The following is a 5,851-nucleotide window of genomic DNA, read 5'->3' on the forward strand; positions in this document are numbered from 1 at the left end:
CATGTTAAGGAATCCCAGTTACTGAGCAAGGTGAGTCTCACTTTGAAAAGTGAATTGAACAAGTCTGTTAGAGTCAGGACAGTCTAGGTTATACTGTGGTTACAAACAACCCCTGTATCTCAGTGCCTTACAATAACAAGGGTTTATTATTTGCTCACACACAAAAACCTAGACACAAAATGAAAACATCCTCATAGTTTCACATGCATGGGTACATACATGAGCGCACCGGTATGTTCGCAACCGTGAGTCAAACAAAAGCTCTCGCATATGAACATATGAACTCACACAGAACCCTATTTCGAGACTGACCAGCTTAGATTGCACAACCTTGTTTTTACAAGAGACACAAAAAGGCCCCAGGATCCAAGGGAGTGAGGGATGGAAGTACAAGGACATCCACCCTCAGCCAAGGAATTGCTCCATATAATAAAAAGGGTCTAAAAGCTTATAGAAGCACCTGAAGGCTTAAAGAAAAGATGTTAAGCACTTTGGACATTAAACATTTTGCAAATGCATAAATAGGCAGTGCTCTAGTGAGGCCTCCTCCTCTGGGCTTCTAGTTCAAGAGGGAGATGCACCCCAGATGTCCAATAGGCAGAGAAATGGAGCTGGCCGGCCTGGGTCGGAGAGAGGGGCTAGGAGGCTGGAGTCCTCTATCTCCAGCAGGAGCTGTAGACAGAAAGGAAGGGGTCAGGGCCAGGTCACATCCATTTCCCCTCCCGGCTCACCCCTCTTTTTCGTTCCACCCAATCGAGGCTTTGTCGCCTGGACTATTGCACAGAACTCTTCCTCTCTGATTTGCCCATCTCAAGTCTTGCCTCCTCCAATCCCTCCACCACAGACACCACATTTCTTTTTGTCAAGTCCAGGGTCTTTGAATGTGCTCCTCCCTAGCTCAGACATTCCCTGGCTCCCCACCACCCACAGTTGCTGGTCTAGCCTCCTAAGCCTGGCATGCCAGATCTCCGTGATTGGTAGCCTCTCCAGCCTCATCCCTTTCTGTTATGGCAGTTCCTCCAGGGTTGCTGCTTCTCTCACAAACCATACCCCACCCACCATTTTGGTCTGGGAGCACCTAGCCTTCCCGCTCAGCCTCCCCAGGTGTCTATCTCTTCTCAGACCTCTTCCAGTCCTTCCTCTCCAGGCTCATCGTTGAGATTTAGCCGCAAATTACAACCTGTGAAGGCATCCAGGCTCCACATCTAGACTGGAAGCTCCCTGAAGGTAGAGACCAGGTCTCCTTCCAGACTTGGTTCTTAGCACCTATGTATGTCCTCCCCAGACTGCAGCAGACTGCAGGGGTCTGGGTAGAAAGCTCTGGGCTGGGAGTCAGGAGACCTGGTTCTTCCACTTGATATGCTGCATGCCCTAGGGCAAGTCCCTGCCACTCTCAGGGCCTCAGGTTCCTTCTTTCTTGACATCAGGGCACTGAACATTTGCTGTTGAGCACAAAGCTCGATAAACTGATGATTCACTGAACAACTATCAACTGCCATCACAGGCGTCAGACTGAGGAGCTTAGGTGCCTGGGCCCAAGGAGGTTCAACCCACCAACTCTGACTTCCCAGTTAGGCCATGCTTACCACAATGCCCTCCCATTTCCCAACTATACCCACTCCATGTTCTCCTTGCAAGAACCAGGCTACCTGACACAGCACAGGGCTGCAGCAGGGAGATGGAGCCAGAAGGGGCCTGCGAAGAGTATCTCAGAGTCAGCAGAGCCTCAGCCGCCTCCAGCTTCCGCCGCCACTCTGAGGAGGTAGAACCCAAGGCCTGGTCAGAAGCTTTGGGTGCCTGAAAAGGAAAAGGTGTGAGAGAATGAGAGTTGGGAACCCACACCTCCCATGCTCATGCAACAAGTGCCCCTTCAGTCTCCAGTTCCAGTGAAGTCCCCACCCACCCCGAGGCCTTCTGCTCTTCCCATTCACTAAGCTCAGCCCCTGACCGGGTTCTGGACCCCACTGTTTTCCCAGGATCTGCGACTGCAGTAGAAGAGGGTCAAGGGTGGCACAGGGCTGGAGGATCAGAGTTGAGCGTCTAGAAACAAAGAAAGGAGAGGCCTGGGGATCAAGCCCTCTGGTAGACACATACTACCAGTAGACAGAGAGAGGCAGGATTTTGCGATATCTGGCTGTGGGAGTCTGAATGCCTGCTGGCCATTAGTCATTGTGGCTTAGGCAAGTCCCTTCCCCTGCTTGGCCTGTTTTCTTTTCTATATCATTTTATATCTTTTTCTCTATATCTTTCCTGAGACACTAGTTCCTGCCAGCTTTTTCAAAACTCCTGCGGCAACAGTGAAGTTTATGGGAAATCACAGGTGTCTGTGTTTTAACCTGGAAAGCACCCGGAGAGATGTGATTACTGTCCCTATCCAGGGACCGGTTCTCGCCTCCATATTCCCCAATCCCCACGGGACTTGAAGGACCAGCTTGGTTCATCTCCAGGAAGCTTGCTCTGATGGCCTCTGGACTCTCGCCTGGGCCTCTGTGGCCCTCGCCATCCCGGCCCCCCTCTTCAGCAGGACCTTCTATCCCATCAATATGTTTCATGTGGAATAACAGCCTCCATTTGTTGAAGGCCTTGTGCTAGTCCTCTTGTCAATGCTATAGGAGTAGAATATTGTCCCCTCTCAGTACACTGATAGGGAAATGGAGGCTCAGAAACATCAAGTCACTTGTCCAAAGTCTCAAAAATAAGAAATGGCAAAGCTGGGAGAGCCCCGTCCTTGCCCATTATTCTGAGATGCCGCCTTCTCCTCCCCTCCTCCTCCAGTTCCGTCTCCTCCTCCTGCTTTTCCTCCTGTTCCTCTCCTCCTCCTCCCCGCGCTTCTTCTCCTCCTCCTCCTCCACTGCCGCCACCGCACCTGCCGCCACCACCACCCACGCCGCACCACCGCGGCGGCCGCCTCCACTTCTTCCTTCTATCTCCCATGGCATCAAGCACAAGGTTGGGCACCCAATCACACAATATATAACTAGCTGCATGGCCCATCTCACTCTACTCACGTGCTGGGCAGGATAGGGGGCCTGTGGGGCTCCCTGGAAAGTGAAATTGTTAGTTGCTTCTTCAAGGGTGCTGGAGTCTAGGGCAGACACAAAAATTCTGGGGCCTGACCAATCAGCAGAGTCCCTTGGGAGCTTGCCTGCAGGAGCAGAGAGCACAGGTTGGAGCCAAGTACCAGGCTGGCCATGAAGAGATGTGGGCATGTTTTGGAACAAAGATAGGAGCTCAGAATGTCAGAGCTGAGAAGACCTTGAAGACCAGCCAGTCCTACTTTTCGTTTTGCAACTGGGGAAATTGAGGCACAGAGAGATGAAGTATTTCTTCCCCAAGGTCATGTGGCAAGTTGCACTAGTGTTAGCGATGGAACTCAGGTCTTCAGGACACAGAGGAAGGGGTCTGGGTAGTGGGCTGAGGTGGGAGCCTCCCCCACTGGCCCCAGACTCTCCTTGCCTCCCCGAAGGTTGCACAGGGGTAGGCCTCAAGCTAGGGTATGACGTTCTCTTTCCCAGCTCTGAGAGACTGGGGACAGCTTAGGTGAGCCTTTCCTCCTGACCCCACCCTACTCTACCTCACCCCCAATCTGAGGTCTCATCTCACCGCGGACCTTTTTGACCCCCCAGATCTCTCCTTCCCACCAACACTTGGTAGATAATATTGATGACGTCGTATAGTTGGGGAAGCTAAGGCCCAAGGAGTAACTTTCCCAAGGTTTCATCGAAACTGGATGGTAGAACTGGTGACAGAACTACTCATGCTCCGTACACCCAAACCCAGGCTCTCTCTCTGGCCAGACACTCACTGAGGACTCCTCCTTGGATGGCCAACTTCTTGGCATGGCTGTGAGCTTTGGAAGGGGCGGCCGCACTCCTTATCAGTCCTTGAGCCAGGTGCCTCTTTAGGTGTGCCCTCTGCTCCCTCTCCAAGGCACTCTCAGCAGGCAAGATCGTGCAGTGTTCCCTAAATTGGGGGATTGCAGGTCTAAAGTCAGTCGCATTTAGAGGAGGCCCGCCCCTGCTCCCCTTATCAGACACCACACTCACGAGAAGAGGACACACTTGTGACACTCGCAGGCCCGGAAGAGGCAGAAGTGCTCGTGGTCCTTGACTTGGTCAGTGATGCCATGGTTGTGGCAGCGGGCACAGCGACTTATAGCTCTTCTGGGGCCAAGTTCAATCCCCCATGTGGCTCCAGTCTCAAGCCCTTTGGTGGAGTCGGAGGGGCAGCAGGGCATAGCAGGCATTTCATTGGGATCCATGGTTCTAGGGTCAGGAGCAGAGGTCAGGATGGCCACATGATCCCCTACCCTCAACGTAGGTATTTCCTCTGCCCTCGGAAAACCCCACCTGAGGTGGCTGGATTCCTCTCCATCCAGCTCACCACTGAAATCAGTTTGCACCTCCCTTCTTGCTCCTGTAGCCTCCTTCCTAGGAAGCCCCACTCGCACATAGCCTCATTCCAAGAAACTCTTGGCATGGGTCCTGTATGCTTTCAATCCAATTATTAGTCTCCTTGCCTGCCTTCACTCCACATAGACCCCATTTTCAGGCATACACATGCACTCTCGTGCCCCCTTCAACAATTACTATTCCCCCTTCTCATGTATCATCCTGTACTCTGCTATACCCAACTATTATTCCTGGCATCTACTTCCACAATTGTCTTCCTAACCTCCTACATTCATTCACTCCCTACTCATGCTTCTATGCCCCCTGCACTCAATTCTATTGTTAGTCTCGTGTATGCCCTACATTTAATTTTCCTCTCATACTCCATTCTGATTTTTTTCTTGCACCCTACTGTAATCTTAATTATTCTCTTGGTCCCCCTTTAACCTGACACCCCTTTGCACCCCATGAAATCATATTATTCTGCTGGATTCCAAGCCCCTCTTTCAATAATTATTTTCATTCATCCCCTCGATTATTCATTGAATAGATGTTTGGTGAGCCCCCTATCGAATGACAGACTCTGGTCTGGTCAACAGCCAACTCCTCACTGCAGTAATTGTTTTCTTGGACCAGCACATCCCCTCTGCTTTTATGCAAAACCATGCATTCCCTCCACAGCCTCTCAACAATCTTCCATGCTCCTCTCCACGCTTCAACAATTACACTTGAGCACACCTTCCACCACCCCCACACCTGGACTGCACCACCTCCTCTCGGGCAGCCCAATCATTCGCTGCTGCCGCCATCTCAGAATCAAAGGCAGGGGCATTGGCCCTGCCCCAGGGGCCAGAGGCCAGGGGTCAGGGGGTTGGGGCAAGGCGTCCTCCCACAGGGGTTCCACTTAGGTGGGGGGGAGGGGCGGAGCGGGATATCGGGAGCAGGAGCAGGTGGAGGTTCCCCGCCGAGGTTGAGGAGAGGAAAAGGGGCTGGGGATCCAGAGCAGAAGGAAAGGCGGAAAGAAGAGGTGTGGAGAACGAGGGTCATATTTCTGACGCAAGCCTGTGGTTACCCCAGCCTTCAGCAGGTCGGAATCAATTGTCTGCGGACAAGAGGCCTGAGGGAAGAACAAGCTCTCGCTCCCTTTCCCGCTCTTCCCACAAAGGCCAATGAACTTCCAGCGCTGCCTTCCCGCCTCTCACCGCTGTGGCGGGCGACCAATGAGCCTCGAGTTCCACCGAAGCTCACTCAACAAAGTCCCGCCCCCCTCGCCTCCCTCCCACTTCTCCTCATGCTCGCTTTACTAGGCCAGCCAGTAACTGGTGAAGTGACGTGGAGCTTTGTGCTCCCCAAGCCTTGTTTCCCAGACTATTCTCTCTTTGGACGTGAAATATTATATGTCCATGCATCTTCAACGTCCTTGGTAATCTGAAATTTACTTTTACAAAATTCAGCATGTG

General features: G+C 52.4%; 1 pseudogene; it reads right to left on the reverse strand.

Moving 5' to 3' along the window:
• Nucleotides 1-559: 559 nt before the first annotated feature.
• On the reverse strand, nt 560-4,261 carry LOC131400292 (doublesex- and mab-3-related transcription factor C1-like; annotated as a pseudogene).
• Between the last annotated feature and the right edge of the window lie 1,590 nt (nt 4,262-5,851).

The sequence above is a fragment of the Diceros bicornis genome, chromosome X (assembly GCF_020826845.1).
Source record: "Diceros bicornis minor isolate mBicDic1 chromosome X, mDicBic1.mat.cur, whole genome shotgun sequence".
Taxonomy (NCBI): domain Eukaryota; kingdom Metazoa; phylum Chordata; class Mammalia; order Perissodactyla; family Rhinocerotidae; genus Diceros; species Diceros bicornis.